The sequence below is a fragment of the Diplotaxodon limnothrissa genome, linkage group LG13, assembly GCF_057381915.1.
Source record: "Diplotaxodon limnothrissa isolate DT_005_m linkage group LG13, D_limnothrissa_male_GT1.1, whole genome shotgun sequence".
NCBI lineage: Eukaryota > Metazoa > Chordata > Actinopteri > Cichliformes > Cichlidae > Diplotaxodon > Diplotaxodon limnothrissa.
Window position 1 is genome coordinate 30,278,476 of NC_140608.1, and position 21,021 is coordinate 30,299,496.

Consider the following 21,021-nt stretch of genomic DNA (forward strand, 5'->3'; position numbering starts at 1 on the left):
ACTCGGATACACATGTTTATGGCTTTATCTTATAGAACTCAAGGTTTCCGTGCTGGGAAAACAGGTTTTGCAGCTGTTTGAGCTAAGATTTCCAAGTTATTCACATAATGAAAACCTATACTTTGTTTCGGTCGAGTTCCCCATTCAAATGCATGTAACAGTGAGAAACGCACTGTCTTGGCGAAAGAAAGCGTTTTTGTACAACTTCATAGAAATAGCTGTAACTTTTGATAGAAGACTCAGACAAACATGTTTATGGCTTTATCTTATAGAACTCAAGGTCTACGTGCTGGGAAAACAGGTTTTGCAACTGTTTGAGCTAAGATTTCCAAGTTATTCACATAATGAAAACTTATACTTTGTTTCGGTCGAGTTCCCCATTCAAATGCATGTAACAGTGAGAAACGCACTGTCTTGGCGAAAGAAAGCGTTTTTGTACAACTTCATATAAATAGCTGTAACTTTTGATAGAAGACTCGGATACACATGTTTATGGCTTTATCTTATAGAACTCAAGGTCTCCGTGCTGGGCAAACAGGTTTTGCAGCTGTTTGAGCTAAGATTTCCAAGTTATTCACATAATGAAAACCTATACTTTGTTTCGGTCGAGTTCCCCATTCAAATGCATGTAACAGTGAGAAACGCACTGTCTTGGCGAAAGAAAGCGTTTTTGTACAACTTCATATAAATAGCTGTAACTTTTGATAGAAGACTCAGACAAACATGTTTATGGCCTTATATTATAGAACTCAAGGTCTCCGTGCTGGGAAAACAGGTTTTGCAGCTGTTTGAGCTAAGATTTCCAAGTTATTCACATAATGAAAACCTATACTTTGTTTCGGTCGAGTTCCCCATTCAAAATGCATGTAACAGTGAGAAACGCACTGTCTTGGCGAAAGAAAGCGTTTTTGTACAACTTCATATAAATAGCTGTAACTTTTGATAGAAGACTCGGATACACATGTTTATGGCTTTATCTTATAGAACTCAAGGTCTCCGTGCTGGGCAAACAGGTTTTGCAGCTGTTTGAGCTAAGATTTCCAAGTTATTCACATAATGAAAACCTATACTTTGTTTCGGTCGAGTTCCCCATTCAAATGCATGTAACAGTGAGAAACGCACTGTCTTGGCGAAAGAAAGCGTTTTTGTACAACTTCATAGAAATAGCTGTAACTTTTGATAGAAGACTCGGATACACATGTTTATGGCTTTATCTTATAGAACTCAAGGTTCCCGTGCTGGGCAAACAGGTTTTGCAGCTGTTTGAGCTAAGATTTCCAAGTTATTCACATAATGAAAACCTATACTTTGTTTCGGTTGAGTTCCCCATTCAAATGCATGTAACAGTGAGAAACGCACTGTCTTGGCGAAAGAAAGCTATTTTGTACAACTTCATATAAATAGCTGTAACTTTTGATAGAAGACTCGGATACACATGTTTATGGCTTTATCTTATAGAACTCAAGGTCTCCGTGCTGGGAAAACAGGTTTTGCAGCTGTTTGAGCTAAGATTTCCAAGTTATTCACATAATGAAAACCTATACTTTGTTTCGGTCGAGTTCCCCATTCAAAATGCATGTAACAGTGAGAAACGCACTGTCTTGGCGAAGGAAAACGTTTTTGTACAACTTCATAGAAATAGCTGTGACTTTTGATAGAAGACTCAGACAAACATGTTTATGGCCTTATCTTATAGAACTCAAGGTCTCCGTGCTGGGAAAACAGGTTTTGCAGCTGTTTGAGCTAAGATTTCCAAGTTATTCACATAATGAAAACCTATACTTTGTTTCGGTCGAGTTCCCCATTCAAAATGCATGTAACAGTGAGAAACGCACTGTCTTGGCGAAAGAAAGCGTTTTTGTACAACTTCATAGAAATAGCTGTAACTTTTGATAGAAGACTCAGACAAACATGTTTATGGCCTTATATTATAGAACTCAAGGTCTCCGTGCTGGGAAAACAGGTTTTGCAGCTGTTTGAGCTAAGATTTCCAAGTTATTCACATAATGAAAACTTATACTTTGTTTCGGTCGAGTTCCCCATTCAAATGCATGTAACAGTGAGAAACGCACTGTCTTGGCGAAAGAAAGCGTTTTTGTACAACTTCATAGAAATAGCTGTAACTTTTGATAGAAGACTCAGACAAACATGTTTATGGCTTTATCTTATAGAACTCAAGGTCTACGTGCTGGGAAAACAGGTTTTGCAACTGTTTGAGCTAAGATTTCCAAGTTATTCACATAATGAAAACTTATACTTTGTTTCGGTCGAGTTCCCCATTCAAATGCATGTAACAGTGAGAAACGCACTGTCTTGGCGAAAGAAAGCTATTTTGTACAACTTCATAGAAATAGCTGTAACTTTTGATAGAAGACTCGGATACACATGTTTATGGCTTTATCTTATAGAACTCAAGGTCTCCGTGCTGGGCAAACAGGTTTTGCAGCTGTTTGAGCTAAGATTTCCAAGTTATTCACATAATGAAAACTTATACTTTGTTTCGGTCGAGTTCCCCATTCAAATGCATGTAACAGTGAGAAACGCACTGTCTTGGCGAAAGAAAGCGTTTTTGTACAACTTCATAGAAATAGCTGTAACTTTTGATAGAAGACTCAGACAAACATGTTTATGGCTTTATCTTATAGAACTCAAGGTTTCCGTGCTGGGAAAACAGGTTTTGCAGCTGTTTGAGCTAAGATTTCCAAGTTATTCACATAATGAAAACTTATACTTTGTTTCAGTCGAGTTCCCCATTCAAATGCATGTAACAGTGAGAAACGCACTGTCTTGGCGAAAGAAAGCGTTTTTGTACAACTTCATAGAAATAGCTGTAACTTTTGATAGAAGACTCGGATACACATGTTTATGGCTTTATCTTATAGAACTCAAGGTCTTCGTGCTGGGCAAACAGGTTTTGCAGCTGTTTGAGCTAAGATTTCCAAGTTATTCACATAATGAAAACCTATACTTTGTTTCGGTCGAGTTCCCCATTCAAATGCATGTAACAGTGAGAAACGCACTGTCTTGGCGAAAGAAAGCGTTTTTGTACAACTTCATATAAATAGCTGTAACTTTTGATAGAAGACTCAGACAAACATGTTTATGGCTTTATCTTATAGAACTCAAGGTCTACGTGCTGGGCAAACAGGTTTTGCAGCTGTTTGAGCTAAGATTTCCAAGTTATTCACATAATGAAAACCTATACTTTGTTTCGGTCGAGTTCCCCATTCAAATGCATGTAACAGTGAGAAACGCACTGTCTTGGCGAAAGAATGCTATTTTGTACAACTTCATAGAAATAGCTGTAACTTTTGATAGAAGACTCAGACAAACATGTTTATGGCTTTATCTTATAGAACTCAAGGTCTCCGTGCTGGGCAAACAGGTTTTGCAGCTGTTTGAGCTAAGATTTCCAAGTTATTCACATAATGAAAACCTATACTTTGTTTCGGTCGAGTTCCCCATTCAAATGCATGTAACAGTGAGAAACGCACTGTCTTGGCGAAAGAAAGCGTTTTTGTACAACTTCATAGAAATAGCTGTAACTTTTGATAGAAGACTCGGATACACATGTTTATGGCTTTATCTTATAGAACTCAAGGTCTCCGTGCTGGGCAAACAGGTTTTGCAGCTGTTTGAACTAAGATTTCCAAGTTATTCACATAATGAAAACCTATACTTTGTTTCGGTCGAGTTCCCCATTCAAATGCATGTAACAGTGAGAAACGCACTGTCTTGGCGAAAGAAAGCGTTTTTGTACAACTTCATAGAAATAGCTGTAACTTTTGATAGAAGACTCAGACAAACATGTTTATGGCTTTATCTTATAGAACTCAAGGTCTACGTGCTGGGAAAACAGGTTTTGCAACTGTTTGAGCTAAGATTTCCAAGTTATTCACATAATGAAAACTTATACTTTGTTTCGGTCGAGTTCCCCATTCAAATGCATGTAACAGTGAGAAACGCACTGTCTTGGCGAAAGAAAGCTATTTTGTACAACTTCATAGAAATAGCTGTAACTTTTGATAGAAGACTCGGATACACATGTTTATGGCTTTATCTTATAGAACTCAAGGTCTCCGTGCTGGGCAAACAGGTTTTGCAGCTGTTTGAGCTAAGATTTCCAAGTTATTCACATAATGAAAACTTATACTTTGTTTCGGTCGAGTTCCCCATTCAAATGCATGTAACAGTGAGAAACGCACTGTCTTGGCGAAAGAAAGCGTTTTTGTACAACTTCATAGAAATAGCTGTAACTTTTGATAGAAGACTCAGACAAACATGTTTATGGCTTTATCTTATAGAACTCAAGGTTTCCGTGCTGGGAAAACAGGTTTTGCAGCTGTTTGAGCTAAGATTTCCAAGTTATTCACATAATGAAAACTTATACTTTGTTTCAGTCGAGTTCCCCATTCAAATGCATGTAACAGTGAGAAACGCACTGTCTTGGCGAAAGAAAGCGTTTTTGTACAACTTCATAGAAATAGCTGTAACTTTTGATAGAAGACTCGGATACACATGTTTATGGCTTTATCTTATAGAACTCAAGGTCTTCGTGCTGGGCAAACAGGTTTTGCAGCTGTTTGAGCTAAGATTTCCAAGTTATTCACATAATGAAAACCTATACTTTGTTTCGGTCGAGTTCCCCATTCAAATGCATGTAACAGTGAGAAACGCACTGTCTTGGCGAAAGAAAGCGTTTTTGTACAACTTCATATAAATAGCTGTAACTTTTGATAGAAGACTCAGACAAACATGTTTATGGCTTTATCTTATAGAACTCAAGGTCTACGTGCTGGGCAAACAGGTTTTGCAGCTGTTTGAGCTAAGATTTCCAAGTTATTCACATAATGAAAACCTATACTTTGTTTCGGTCGAGTTCCCCATTCAAATGCATGTAACAGTGAGAAACGCACTGTCTTGGCGAAAGAATGCTATTTTGTACAACTTCATAGAAATAGCTGTAACTTTTGATAGAAGACTCAGACAAACATGTTTATGGCTTTATCTTATAGAACTCAAGGTCTCCGTGCTGGGCAAACAGGTTTTGCAGCTGTTTGAGCTAAGATTTCCAAGTTATTCACATAATGAAAACCTATACTTTGTTTCGGTCGAGTTCCCCATTCAAATGCATGTAACAGTGAGAAACGCACTGTCTTGGCGAAAGAAAGCGTTTTTGTACAACTTCATAGAAATAGCTGTAACTTTTGATAGAAGACTCGGATACACATGTTTATGGCTTTATCTTATAGAACTCAAGGTCTCCGTGCTGGGCAAACAGGTTTTGCAGCTGTTTGAGCTAAGATTTCCAAGTTATTCACATAATGAAAACCTATACTTTGTTTCGGTCGAGTTCCCCATTCAAATGCATGTAACAGTGAGAAACGCACTGTCTTGGCGAAAGAAAGCGTTTTTGTACAACTTCATAGAAATAGCTGTAACTTTTGATAGAAGACTCAGACAAACATGTTTATGGCTTTATCTTATAGAACTCAAGGTCTACGTGCTGGGAAAACAGGTTTTGCAGCTGTTTGAGCTAAGATTTCCAAGTTATTCACATAATGAAAACCTATACTTTGTTTCGGTCGAGTTCCCCATTCAAATGCATGTAACAGTGAGAAACGCACTGTCTTGGCGAAAGAAAGCGTTTTTGTACAACTTCATATAAATAGCTGTAACTTTTGATAGAAGACTCGGACAAACATGTTTATGGCTTTATCTTATAGAACTCAAGGTCTACGTGCTGGGCAAACAGGTTTTGCAGCTGTTTGAGCTAAGATTTCCAAGTTATTCACATAATGAAAACTTATACTTTGTTTCGGTCGAGTTCCCCATTCAAATGCATGTAACAGTGAGAAACGCACTGTCTTGGCGAAAGAAAGCGTTTTTGTACAACTTCATAGAAATAGCTGTAACTTTTGATAGAAGACTCGGATACACATGTTTATGGCTTTATCTTATAGAACTCAAGGTCTACGTGCTGGGAAAACAGGTTTTGCAGCTGTTTGAGCTAAGATTTCCAAGTTATTCACATAATGAAAACCTATACTTTGTTTCGGTCGAGTTCCCCATTCAAATGCATGTAACAGTGAGAAACGCACTGTCTTGGCGAAAGAAAGCGTTTTTGTACAACTTCATATAAATAGCTGTAACTTTTGATAGAAGACTCGGACAAACATGTTTATGGCTTTATCTTATAGAACTCAAGGTCTACGTGCTGGGCAAACAGGTTTTGCAGCTGTTTGAGCTAAGATTTCCAAGTTATTCACATAATGAAAACTTATACTTTGTTTCGGTCGAGTTCCCCATTCAAATGCATGTAACAGTGAGAAACGCACTGTCTTGGCGAAAGAAAGCGTTTTTGTACAACTTCATAGAAATAGCTGTAACTTTTGATAGAAGACTCGGATACACATGTTTATGGCTTTATCTTATAGAACTCAAGGTCTCCGTGCTGGGCAAACAGGTTTTGCAGCTGTTTGAGCTAAGATTTCCAAGTTATTCACATAATGAAAACCTATACTTTGTTTCGGTCGAGTTCCCCATTCAAATGCATGTAACAGTGAGAAACGCACTGTCTTGGCGAAAGAAAGCGTTTTTGTACAACTTCATAGAAATAGCTGTAACTTTTGATAGAAGACTCGGATACACATGTTTATGGCTTTATCTTATAGAACTCAAGGTCTCCGTGCTGGGCAAACAGGTTTTGCAGCTGTTTGAGCTAAGATTTCCAAGTTATTCACATAATGAAAACTTATACTTTGTTTCGGTCGAGTTCCCCATTCAAATGCATGTAACAGTGAGAAACGCACTGTCTTGGCGAAAGAAAGCGTTTTTGTACAACTTCATAGAAATAGCTGTAACTTTTGATAGAAGACTCGGATACACATGTTTATGGCTTTATCTTATAGAACTCAAGGTCTCCGTGCTGGGCAAACAGGTTTTGCAGCTGTTTGAGCTAAGATTTCCAAGTTATTCACATAATGAAAACCTATACTTTGTTTCGGTCGAGTTCCCCATTCAAATGCATGTAACAGTGAGAAACGCACTGTCTTGGCGAAAGAAAGCGTTTTTGTACAACTTCATAGAAATAGCTGTAACTTTTGATAGAAGACTCAGACAAACATGTTTATGGCTTTATCTTATAGAACTCAAGGTTTCCGTGCTGGGAAAACAGGTTTTGCAGCTGTTTGAGCTAAGATTTCCAAGTTATTCACATAATGAAAACCTATACTTTGTTTCGGTCGAGTTCCCCATTCAAATGCATGTAACAGTGAGAAACGCACTGTCTTGGCAAAAGAAAGCGTTTTTGTACAACTTCATAGAAATAGCTGTAACTTTTGATAGAAGACTCAGACAAACATGTTTATGGCTTTATCTTATAGAACTCAAGGTCTACGTGCTGGGAAAACAGGTTTTGCAACTGTTTGAGCTAAGATTTCCAAGTTATTCACATAATGAAAACTTATACTTTGTTTCGGTCGAGTTCCCCATTCAAATGCATGTAACAGTGAGAAACGCACTGTCTTGGCGAAAGAAAGCTATTTTGTACAACTTCATAGAAATAGCTGTAACTTTTGATAGAAGACTCGGATACACATGTTTATGGCTTTATCTTATAGAACTCAAGGTTTCCGTGCTGGGAAAACAGGTTTTGCAGCTGTTTGAGCTAAGATTTCCAAGTTATTCACATAATGAAAACCTATACTTTGTTTCGGTCGAGTTCCCCATTCAAATGCATGTAACAGTGAGAAACGCACTGTCTTGGCGAAAGAAAGCGTTTTTGTACAACTTCATAGAAATAGCTGTAACTTTTGATAGAAGACTCAGACAAACATGTTTATGGCTTTATCTTATAGAACTCAAGGTCTACGTGCTGGGAAAACAGGTTTTGCAACTGTTTGAGCTAAGATTTCCAAGTTATTCACATAATGAAAACTTATACTTTGTTTCGGTCGAGTTCCCCATTCAAATGCATGTAACAGTGAGAAACGCACTGTCTTGGCGAAAGAAAGCTATTTTGTACAACTTCATAGAAATAGCTGTAACTTTTGATAGAAGACTCGGATACACATGTTTATGGCTTTATCTTATAGAACTCAAGGTTTCCGTGCTGGGAAAACAGGTTTTGCAGCTGTTTGAGCTAAGATTTCCAAGTTATTCACATAATGAAAACCTATACTTTGTTTCGGTCGAGTTCCCCATTCAAATGCATGTAACAGTGAGAAACGCACTGTCTTGGCGAAAGAAAGCGTTTTTGTACAACTTCATAGAAATAGCTGTAACTTTTGATAGAAGACTCAGACAAACATGTTTATGGCTTTATCTTATAGAACTCAAGGTCTACGTGCTGGGAAAACAGGTTTTGCAACTGTTTGAGCTAAGATTTCCAAGTTATTCACATAATGAAAACTTATACTTTGTTTCGGTCGAGTTCCCCATTCAAATGCATGTAACAGTGAGAAACGCACTGTCTTGGCGAAAGAAAGCGTTTTTGTACAACTTCATATAAATAGCTGTAACTTTTGATAGAAGACTCGGATACACATGTTTATGGCTTTATCTTATAGAACTCAAGGTCTCCGTGCTGGGCAAACAGGTTTTGCAGCTGTTTGAGCTAAGATTTCCAAGTTATTCACATAATGAAAACCTATACTTTGTTTCGGTCGAGTTCCCCATTCAAATGCATGTAACAGTGAGAAACGCACTGTCTTGGCGAAAGAAAGCGTTTTTGTACAACTTCATATAAATAGCTGTAACTTTTGATAGAAGACTCAGACAAACATGTTTATGGCCTTATATTATAGAACTCAAGGTCTCCGTGCTGGGAAAACAGGTTTTGCAGCTGTTTGAGCTAAGATTTCCAAGTTATTCACATAATGAAAACCTATACTTTGTTTCGGTCGAGTTCCCCATTCAAAATGCATGTAACAGTGAGAAACGCACTGTCTTGGCGAAAGAAAGCGTTTTTGTACAACTTCATATAAATAGCTGTAACTTTTGATAGAAGACTCGGATACACATGTTTATGGCTTTATCTTATAGAACTCAAGGTCTCCGTGCTGGGCAAACAGGTTTTGCAGCTGTTTGAGCTAAGATTTCCAAGTTATTCACATAATGAAAACCTATACTTTGTTTCGGTCGAGTTCCCCATTCAAATGCATGTAACAGTGAGAAACGCACTGTCTTGGCGAAAGAAAGCGTTTTTGTACAACTTCATAGAAATAGCTGTAACTTTTGATAGAAGACTCGGATACACATGTTTATGGCTTTATCTTATAGAACTCAAGGTTCCCGTGCTGGGCAAACAGGTTTTGCAGCTGTTTGAGCTAAGATTTCCAAGTTATTCACATAATGAAAACCTATACTTTGTTTCGGTTGAGTTCCCCATTCAAATGCATGTAACAGTGAGAAACGCACTGTCTTGGCGAAAGAAAGCTATTTTGTACAACTTCATATAAATAGCTGTAACTTTTGATAGAAGACTCGGATACACATGTTTATGGCTTTATCTTATAGAACTCAAGGTCTCCGTGCTGGGAAAACAGGTTTTGCAGCTGTTTGAGCTAAGATTTCCAAGTTATTCACATAATGAAAACCTATACTTTGTTTCGGTCGAGTTCCCCATTCAAAATGCATGTAACAGTGAGAAACGCACTGTCTTGGCGAAGGAAAACGTTTTTGTACAACTTCATAGAAATAGCTGTGACTTTTGATAGAAGACTCAGACAAACATGTTTATGGCCTTATCTTATAGAACTCAAGGTCTCCGTGCTGGGAAAACAGGTTTTGCAGCTGTTTGAGCTAAGATTTCCAAGTTATTCACATAATGAAAACCTATACTTTGTTTCGGTCGAGTTCCCCATTCAAAATGCATGTAACAGTGAGAAACGCACTGTCTTGGCGAAAGAAAGCGTTTTTGTACAACTTCATAGAAATAGCTGTAACTTTTGATAGAAGACTCAGACAAACATGTTTATGGCCTTATATTATAGAACTCAAGGTCTCCGTGCTGGGAAAACAGGTTTTGCAGCTGTTTGAGCTAAGATTTCCAAGTTATTCACATAATGAAAACTTATACTTTGTTTCGGTCGAGTTCCCCATTCAAATGCATGTAACAGTGAGAAACGCACTGTCTTGGCGAAAGAAAGCGTTTTTGTACAACTTCATAGAAATAGCTGTAACTTTTGATAGAAGACTCAGACAAACATGTTTATGGCTTTATCTTATAGAACTCAAGGTCTACGTGCTGGGAAAACAGGTTTTGCAACTGTTTGAGCTAAGATTTCCAAGTTATTCACATAATGAAAACTTATACTTTGTTTCGGTCGAGTTCCCCATTCAAATGCATGTAACAGTGAGAAACGCACTGTCTTGGCGAAAGAAAGCTATTTTGTACAACTTCATAGAAATAGCTGTAACTTTTGATAGAAGACTCGGATACACATGTTTATGGCTTTATCTTATAGAACTCAAGGTCTCCGTGCTGGGCAAACAGGTTTTGCAGCTGTTTGAGCTAAGATTTCCAAGTTATTCACATAATGAAAACTTATACTTTGTTTCGGTCGAGTTCCCCATTCAAATGCATGTAACAGTGAGAAACGCACTGTCTTGGCGAAAGAAAGCGTTTTTGTACAACTTCATAGAAATAGCTGTAACTTTTGATAGAAGACTCAGACAAACATGTTTATGGCTTTATCTTATAGAACTCAAGGTTTCCGTGCTGGGAAAACAGGTTTTGCAGCTGTTTGAGCTAAGATTTCCAAGTTATTCACATAATGAAAACTTATACTTTGTTTCAGTCGAGTTCCCCATTCAAATGCATGTAACAGTGAGAAACGCACTGTCTTGGCGAAAGAAAGCGTTTTTGTACAACTTCATAGAAATAGCTGTAACTTTTGATAGAAGACTCGGATACACATGTTTATGGCTTTATCTTATAGAACTCAAGGTCTTCGTGCTGGGCAAACAGGTTTTGCAGCTGTTTGAGCTAAGATTTCCAAGTTATTCACATAATGAAAACCTATACTTTGTTTCGGTCGAGTTCCCCATTCAAATGCATGTAACAGTGAGAAACGCACTGTCTTGGCGAAAGAATGCTATTTTGTACAACTTCATAGAAATAGCTGTAACTTTTGATAGAAGACTCAGACAAACATGTTTATGGCTTTATCTTATAGAACTCAAGGTCTCCGTGCTGGGCAAACAGGTTTTGCAGCTGTTTGAGCTAAGATTTCCAAGTTATTCACATAATGAAAACCTATACTTTGTTTCGGTCGAGTTCCCCATTCAAATGCATGTAACAGTGAGAAACGCACTGTCTTGGCGAAAGAAAGCGTTTTTGTACAACTTCATAGAAATAGCTGTAACTTTTGATAGAAGACTCGGATACACATGTTTATGGCTTTATCTTATAGAACTCAAGGTCTCCGTGCTGGGCAAACAGGTTTTGCAGCTGTTTGAGCTAAGATTTCCAAGTTATTCACATAATGAAAACCTATACTTTGTTTCGGTCGAGTTCCCCATTCAAATGCATGTAACAGTGAGAAACGCACTGTCTTGGCGAAAGAAAGCGTTTTTGTACAACTTCATAGAAATAGCTGTAACTTTTGATAGAAGACTCAGACAAACATGTTTATGGCTTTATCTTATAGAACTCAAGGTCTACGTGCTGGGAAAACAGGTTTTGCAGCTGTTTGAGCTAAGATTTCCAAGTTATTCACATAATGAAAACCTATACTTTGTTTCGGTCGAGTTCCCCATTCAAATGCATGTAACAGTGAGAAACGCACTGTCTTGGCGAAAGAAAGCGTTTTTGTACAACTTCATATAAATAGCTGTAACTTTTGATAGAAGACTCGGACAAACATGTTTATGGCTTTATCTTATAGAACTCAAGGTCTACGTGCTGGGCAAACAGGTTTTGCAGCTGTTTGAGCTAAGATTTCCAAGTTATTCACATAATGAAAACTTATACTTTGTTTCGGTCGAGTTCCCCATTCAAATGCATGTAACAGTGAGAAACGCACTGTCTTGGCGAAAGAAAGCGTTTTTGTACAACTTCATAGAAATAGCTGTAACTTTTGATAGAAGACTCGGATACACATGTTTATGGCTTTATCTTATAGAACTCAAGGTCTCCGTGCTGGGCAAACAGGTTTTGCAGCTGTTTGAGCTAAGATTTCCAAGTTATTCACATAATGAAAACCTATACTTTGTTTCGGTCGAGTTCCCCATTCAAATGCATGTAACAGTGAGAAACGCACTGTCTTGGCGAAAGAAAGCGTTTTTGTACAACTTCATAGAAATAGCTGTAACTTTTGATAGAAGACTCGGATACACATGTTTATGGCTTTATCTTATAGAACTCAAGGTCTCCGTGCTGGGCAAACAGGTTTTGCAGCTGTTTGAGCTAAGATTTCCAAGTTATTCACATAATGAAAACTTATACTTTGTTTCGGTCGAGTTCCCCATTCAAATGCATGTAACAGTGAGAAACGCACTGTCTTGGCGAAAGAAAGCGTTTTTGTACAACTTCATAGAAATAGCTGTAACTTTTGATAGAAGACTCGGATACACATGTTTATGGCTTTATCTTATAGAACTCAAGGTCTCCGTGCTGGGCAAACAGGTTTTGCAGCTGTTTGAGCTAAGATTTCCAAGTTATTCACATAATGAAAACCTATACTTTGTTTCGGTCGAGTTCCCCATTCAAATGCATGTAACAGTGAGAAACGCACTGTCTTGGCGAAAGAAAGCGTTTTTGTACAACTTCATAGAAATAGCTGTAACTTTTGATAGAAGACTCAGACAAACATGTTTATGGCTTTATCTTATAGAACTCAAGGTTTCCGTGCTGGGAAAACAGGTTTTGCAGCTGTTTGAGCTAAGATTTCCAAGTTATTCACATAATGAAAACCTATACTTTGTTTCGGTCGAGTTCCCCATTCAAATGCATGTAACAGTGAGAAACGCACTGTCTTGGCAAAAGAAAGCGTTTTTGTACAACTTCATAGAAATAGCTGTAACTTTTGATAGAAGACTCAGACAAACATGTTTATGGCTTTATCTTATAGAACTCAAGGTCTACGTGCTGGGAAAACAGGTTTTGCAACTGTTTGAGCTAAGATTTCCAAGTTATTCACATAATGAAAACTTATACTTTGTTTCGGTCGAGTTCCCCATTCAAATGCATGTAACAGTGAGAAACGCACTGTCTTGGCGAAAGAAAGCTATTTTGTACAACTTCATAGAAATAGCTGTAACTTTTGATAGAAGACTCGGATACACATGTTTATGGCTTTATCTTATAGAACTCAAGGTTTCCGTGCTGGGAAAACAGGTTTTGCAGCTGTTTGAGCTAAGATTTCCAAGTTATTCACATAATGAAAACCTATACTTTGTTTCGGTCGAGTTCCCCATTCAAATGCATGTAACAGTGAGAAACGCACTGTCTTGGCGAAAGAAAGCGTTTTTGTACAACTTCATAGAAATAGCTGTAACTTTTGATAGAAGACTCAGACAAACATGTTTATGGCTTTATCTTATAGAACTCAAGGTCTACGTGCTGGGAAAACAGGTTTTGCAACTGTTTGAGCTAAGATTTCCAAGTTATTCACATAATGAAAACTTATACTTTGTTTCGGTCGAGTTCCCCATTCAAATGCATGTAACAGTGAGAAACGCACTGTCTTGGCGAAAGAAAGCTATTTTGTACAACTTCATAGAAATAGCTGTAACTTTTGATAGAAGACTCGGATACACATGTTTATGGCTTTATCTTATAGAACTCAAGGTTTCCGTGCTGGGAAAACAGGTTTTGCAGCTGTTTGAGCTAAGATTTCCAAGTTATTCACATAATGAAAACCTATACTTTGTTTCGGTCGAGTTCCCCATTCAAATGCATGTAACAGTGAGAAACGCACTGTCTTGGCGAAAGAAAGCGTTTTTGTACAACTTCATAGAAATAGCTGTAACTTTTGATAGAAGACTCAGACAAACATGTTTATGGCTTTATCTTATAGAACTCAAGGTCTACGTGCTGGGAAAACAGGTTTTGCAACTGTTTGAGCTAAGATTTCCAAGTTATTCACATAATGAAAACTTATACTTTGTTTCGGTCGAGTTCCCCATTCAAATGCATGTAACAGTGAGAAACGCACTGTCTTGGCGAAAGAAAGCGTTTTTGTACAACTTCATATAAATAGCTGTAACTTTTGATAGAAGACTCGGATACACATGTTTATGGCTTTATCTTATAGAACTCAAGGTCTCCGTGCTGGGCAAACAGGTTTTGCAGCTGTTTGAGCTAAGATTTCCAAGTTATTCACATAATGAAAACCTATACTTTGTTTCGGTCGAGTTCCCCATTCAAATGCATGTAACAGTGAGAAACGCACTGTCTTGGCGAAAGAAAGCGTTTTTGTACAACTTCATATAAATAGCTGTAACTTTTGATAGAAGACTCAGACAAACATGTTTATGGCCTTATATTATAGAACTCAAGGTCTCCGTGCTGGGAAAACAGGTTTTGCAGCTGTTTGAGCTAAGATTTCCAAGTTATTCACATAATGAAAACCTATACTTTGTTTCGGTCGAGTTCCCCATTCAAAATGCATGTAACAGTGAGAAACGCACTGTCTTGGCGAAAGAAAGCGTTTTTGTACAACTTCATATAAATAGCTGTAACTTTTGATAGAAGACTCGGATACACATGTTTATGGCTTTATCTTATAGAACTCAAGGTCTCCGTGCTGGGCAAACAGGTTTTGCAGCTGTTTGAGCTAAGATTTCCAAGTTATTCACATAATGAAAACCTATACTTTGTTTCGGTCGAGTTCCCCATTCAAATGCATGTAACAGTGAGAAACGCACTGTCTTGGCGAAAGAAAGCGTTTTTGTACAACTTCATAGAAATAGCTGTAACTTTTGATAGAAGACTCGGATACACATGTTTATGGCTTTATCTTATAGAACTCAAGGTTCCCGTGCTGGGCAAACAGGTTTTGCAGCTGTTTGAGCTAAGATTTCCAAGTTATTCACATAATGAAAACCTATACTTTGTTTCGGTTGAGTTCCCCATTCAAATGCATGTAACAGTGAGAAACGCACTGTCTTGGCGAAAGAAAGCTATTTTGTACAACTTCATATAAATAGCTGTAACTTTTGATAGAAGACTCGGATACACATGTTTATGGCTTTATCTTATAGAACTCAAGGTCTCCGTGCTGGGAAAACAGGTTTTGCAGCTGTTTGAGCTAAGATTTCCAAGTTATTCACATAATGAAAACCTATACTTTGTTTCGGTCGAGTTCCCCATTCAAAATGCATGTAACAGTGAGAAACGCACTGTCTTGGCGAAGGAAAACGTTTTTGTACAACTTCATAGAAATAGCTGTGACTTTTGATAGAAGACTCAGACAAACATGTTTATGGCCTTATCTTATAGAACTCAAGGTCTCCGTGCTGGGAAAACAGGTTTTGCAGCTGTTTGAGCTAAGATTTCCAAGTTATTCACATAATGAAAACCTATACTTTGTTTCGGTCGAGTTCCCCATTCAAAATGCATGTAACAGTGAGAAACGCACTGTCTTGGCGAAAGAAAGCGTTTTTGTACAACTTCATAGAAATAGCTGTAACTTTTGATAGAAGACTCAGACAAACATGTTTATGGCCTTATATTATAGAACTCAAGGTCTCCGTGCTGGGAAAACAGGTTTTGCAGCTGTTTGAGCTAAGATTTCCAAGTTATTCACATAATGAAAACTTATACTTTGTTTCGGTCGAGTTCCCCATTCAAATGCATGTAACAGTGAGAAACGCACTGTCTTGGCGAAAGAAAGCGTTTTTGTACAACTTCATATAAATAGCTGTAACTTTTGATAGAAGACTCGGATACACATGTTTATGGCTTTATCTTATAGAACTCAAGGTCTCCGTGCTGGGAAAACAGGTTTTGCAGCTGTTTGAGCTAAGATTTCCAAGTTATTCACATAATGAAAACCTATACTTTGTTTCGGTCGAGTTCCCCATTCAAATGCATGTAACAGTGAGAAACGCACTGTCTTGGCGAAAGAAAGCTATTTTGTACAACTTCATATAAATAGCTGTAACTTTTGATAGAAGACTCAGACAAACATGTTTATGGCTTTATCTTATAGAACTCAAGGTCTCCGTGCTGGGCAAACAGGTTTTGCAGCTGTTTGAGCTAAGATTTCCAAGTTATTCACATAATGAAAACCTATACTTTGTTTCGGTCGAGTTCCCCATTCAAATGCATGTAACAGTGAGAAACGCACTGTCTTGGCGAAAGAAAGCGTTTTTGTACAACTTCATAGAAATAGCTGTAACTTTTGATAGAAGACTCGGATACACATGTTTATGGCTTTATCTTATAGAACTCAAGGTCTCCGTGCTGGGCAAACAGGTTTTGCAGCTGTTTGAGCTAAGATTTCCAAGTTATTCACATAATGAAAACCTATACTTTGTTTCGGTCGAGTTCCCCATTCAAATGCATGTAACAGTGAGAAACGCACTGTCTTGGCGAAAGAAAACGTTTTTGTACAACTTCATATAAATAGCTGTAACTTTTGATAGAAGACTCAGACAAACATGTTTATGGCCTTATATTATAGAACTCAAGGTCTCCGTGCTGGGAAAACAGGTTTTGCAGCTGTTTGAGCTAAGATTTCCAAGTTATTCACATAATGAAAACCTATACTTTGTTTCGGTCGAGTTCCCCATTCAAAATGCATGTAACAGTGAGAAACGCACTGTCTTGGCGAAAGAAAGCGTTTTTGTACAACTTCATATAAATAGCTGTAACTTTTGATAGAAGACTCGGATACACATGTTTATGGCTTTATCTTATAGAACTCAAGGTTCCCGTGCTGGGCAAACAGGTTTTGCAGCTGTTTGAGCTAAGATTTCCAAGTTATTCACATAATGAAAACTTATACTTTGTTTCGGTCGAGTTCCCCATTCAAATGCATGTAACAGTGAGAAACGCACTGTCTTGGCGAAAGAAAGCGTTTTTGTACAACTTCATATAAATAGCTGTAACTTTTGATAGAAGACTCGGATACACATGTTTATGGCTTTATCTTATAGAACTCAAGGTCTCCGTGCTGGGAAAACAGGTTTTGCAGCTGTTTGAGCTAAGATTTCCAAGTTATTCACATAATGAAAACCTATACTTTGTTTCGGTCGAGTTCCCCATTCAAATGCATGTAACAGTGAGAAACGCACTGTCTTGGCGAAAGAAAGCGTTTTTGTACAACTTCATAGAAATAGCTGTAACTTTTGATAGAAGACTCGGATACACATGTTTATGGCTTTATCTTATAGAACTCAAGGTCTCCGTGCTGGGCAAACAGGTTTTGCAGCTGTTTGAGCTAAGATTTCCAAGTTATTCACATAATGAAAACCTATACTTTGTTTCGGTCGAGTTCCCCATTCAAATGCATGTAACAGTGAGAAACGCACTGTCTTGGCGAAAGAAAGCGTTTTTGTACAACTTCATATAAATAGCTGTAACTTTTGATAGAAGACTCGGATACACATGTTTATGGCTTTATCTTATAGAACTCAAGGTCTCCGTGCTGGGCAAACAGGTTTTGCAGCTGTTTGAGCTAAGATTTCCAAGTTATTCACATAATGAAAACTTATACTTTGTTTCAGTCGAGTTCCCCATTCAAATGCATGTAACAGTGAGAAACGCACTGTCTTGGCGAAAGAAAGCGTTTTTGTACAACTTCATAGAAATAGCTGTAACTTTTGATAGAAGACTCAGACAAACATGTTTATGGCTTTATCTTATAGAACTCAAGGTCTCCGTGCTGGGCAAACAGGTTTTGCAGCTGTTTGAGCTAAGATTTCCAAGTTATTCACATAATGAAAACTTATACTTTGTTTCAGTCGAGTTCCCCATTCAAATGCATGTAACAGTGAGAAACGCACTGTCTTGGCGAAAGAAAGCGTTTTTGTACAACTTCATAGAAATAGCTGTAACTTTTGATAGAAGACTCGGATACACATGTTTATGGCTTTATCTTATAGAACTCAAGGTTTCCGTGCTGGGCAAACAGGTTTTGCAGCTGTTTGAACTAAGATTTCCAAGTTATTCACATAATGAAAACCTATACTTTGTTTCGGTGGAGTTCCCCATTCAAATGCATGTAACAGTGAGAAACGCACTGTCTTGGCGAAAGAAAGCGTTTTTGTACAACTTCATAGAAATAGCTGTAACTTTTGATAGAAGACTCAGACAAACATGTTTATGGCTTTATCTTTTAGAACTCAAGGTCTCCGTGCTGGGCAAACAGGTTTTGCAGCTGTTTGAGCTAAGATTTCCAAGTTATTCACATAATGAAAACCTATACTTTGTTTCGGTCGAGTTCCCCATTCAAATGCATGTAACAGTGAGAAACGCACTGTCTTGGCGAAAGAAAGCGTTTTTGTACAACTTCATAGAAATAGCTGTAACTTTTGATAGAAGACTCGGATACACATGTTTATGGCTTTATCTTATAGAACTCAAGGTCTCCGTGCTGGGCAAACAGGTTTTGCAGCTGTTTGAACTAAGATTTCCAAGTTATTCACATAATGAAAACCTATACTTTGTTTCGGTCGAGTTCCCCATTCAAATGCATGTAACAGTGAGAAACGCACTGTCTTGGCGAAAGAAAGCGTTTTTGTACAACTTCATAGAAATAGCTGTAACTTTTGATAGAAGACTCAGACAAACATGTTTATGGCTTTATCTTATAGAACTCAAGGTTTCCGTGCTGGGAAAACAGGTTTTGCAGCTGTTTGAGCTAAGATTTCCAAGTTATTCACATAATGAAAACCTATACTTTGTTTCGGTCGAGTTCCCCATTCAAATGCATGTAACAGTGAGAAACGCACTGTCTTGGCGAAAGAAAGCGTTTTTGTACAACTTCATAGAAATAGCTGTAACTTTTGATAGAAGACTCAGACAAACATGTTTATGGCTTTATCTTATAGAACTCAAGGTCTACGTGCTGGGAAAACAGGTTTTGCAACTGTTTGAGCTAAGATTTCCAAGTTATTCACATAATGAAAACTTATACTTTGTTTCGGTCGAGTTCCCCATTCAAATGCATGTAACAGTGAGAAACGCACTGTCTTGGCGAAAGAAAGCTATTTTGTACAACTTCATAGAAATAGCTGTAACTTTTGATAGAAGACTCGGATACACATGTTTATGGCTTTATCTTATAGAACTCAAGGTTTCCGTGCTGGGAAAACAGGTTTTGCAGCTGTTTGAGCTAAGATTTCCAAGTTATTCACATAATGAAAACCTATACTTTGTTTCGGTCGAGTTCCCCATTCAAATGCATGTAACAGTGAGAAACGCACTGTCTTGGCGAAAGAAAGCGTTTTTGTACAACTTCATAGAAATAGCTGTAACTTTTGATAGAAGACTCAGACAAACATGTTTATGGCTTTATCTTATAGAACTCAAGGTCTCCATGCTGGGAAAACAGGTTTTGCAGCTGTTTGAGCTAAGATTTCCAAGTTATTCACATAATGAAAACCTATACTTTGTTTCGGTCGAGTTCCCCATTCAAATGCATGTAACAGTGAGAAACGCACTGTCTTGGCGAAAGAAAGCGTTTTTGTACAACTTCATATAAATAGCTGTAACTTTTGATAGAAGACTCGGATACACATGTTTATGGCTTTATCTTATAGAACTCAAGGTCTCCGTGCTGGGCAAACAGGTTTTGCAGCTGTTTGAGCTAAGATTTCCAAGTTATTCACATAATGAAAACTTATACTTTGTTTCAGTCGAGTTCCCCATTCAAATGCATGTAACAGTGAGAAACGCACTGTCTTGGCGAAAGAAAGCGTTTTTGTACAACTTCATAGAAATAGCTGTAACTTTTGATAGAAGACTCAGACAAACATGTTTATGGCTTTATCTTATAGAACTCAAGGTCTCCGTGCTGGGCAAACAGGTTTTGCAGCTGTTTGAGCTAAGATTTCCAAGTTATTCACATAATGAAAACTTATACTTTGTTTCAGTCGAGTTCCCCATTCAAATGCATGTAACAGTGAGAAACGCACTGTCTTGGCGAAAGAAAGCGTTTTTGTACAACTTCATAGAAATAGCTGTAACTTTTGATAGAAGACTCGGATACACATGTTTATGGCTTTATCTTATAGAACTCAAGGTTTCCGTGCTGGGCAAACAGGTTTTGCAGCTGTTTGAACTAAGATTTCCAAGTTATTCACATAATGAAAACCTATACTTTGTTTCGGTCGAGTTCCCCATTCAAATGCATGTAACAGTGAGAAACGCACTGTCTTGGCGAAAGAAAGCGTTTTTGTACAACTTCATAGAAATAGCTGTAACTTTTGATAGAAGACTCAGACAAACATGTTTATGGCTTTATCTTTTAGAACTCAAGGTCTCCGTGCTGGGCAAACAGGTTTTGCAGCTGTTTGAGCTAAGATTTCCAAGTTATTCACATAATGAAAACCTATACTTTGTTTCGGTCGAGTTCCCCATTCAAATGCATGTAACAGTGAGAAACGCACTGTCTTGGCGAAAGAAAGCGTTTTTGTACAACTTCATAGAAATAGCTGTAACTTTTGATAGAAGACTCGGATACACATGTTTATGGCTTTATCTTATAGAACTCAAGGTCTCCGTGCTGGGCAAACAGGTTTTGCAGCTGTTTGAACTAAGATTTCCAAGTTATTCACATAATGAAAACCTATACTTTGTTTCGGTCGAGTTCCCCATTCAAATGCATGTAACAGTGAGAAACGCACTGTCTTGGCGAAAGAAAGCGTTTTTGTACAACTTCATAGAAATAGCTGTAACTTTTGATAGAAGACTCAGACAAACATGTTTATGGCTTTATCTTATAGAACTCAAGGTCTACGTGCTGGGAAAACAGGTTTTGCAACTGTTTGAGCTAAGATTTCCAAGTTATTCACATAATGAAAACTTATACTTTGTTTCGGTCGAGTTCCCCATTCAAATGCATG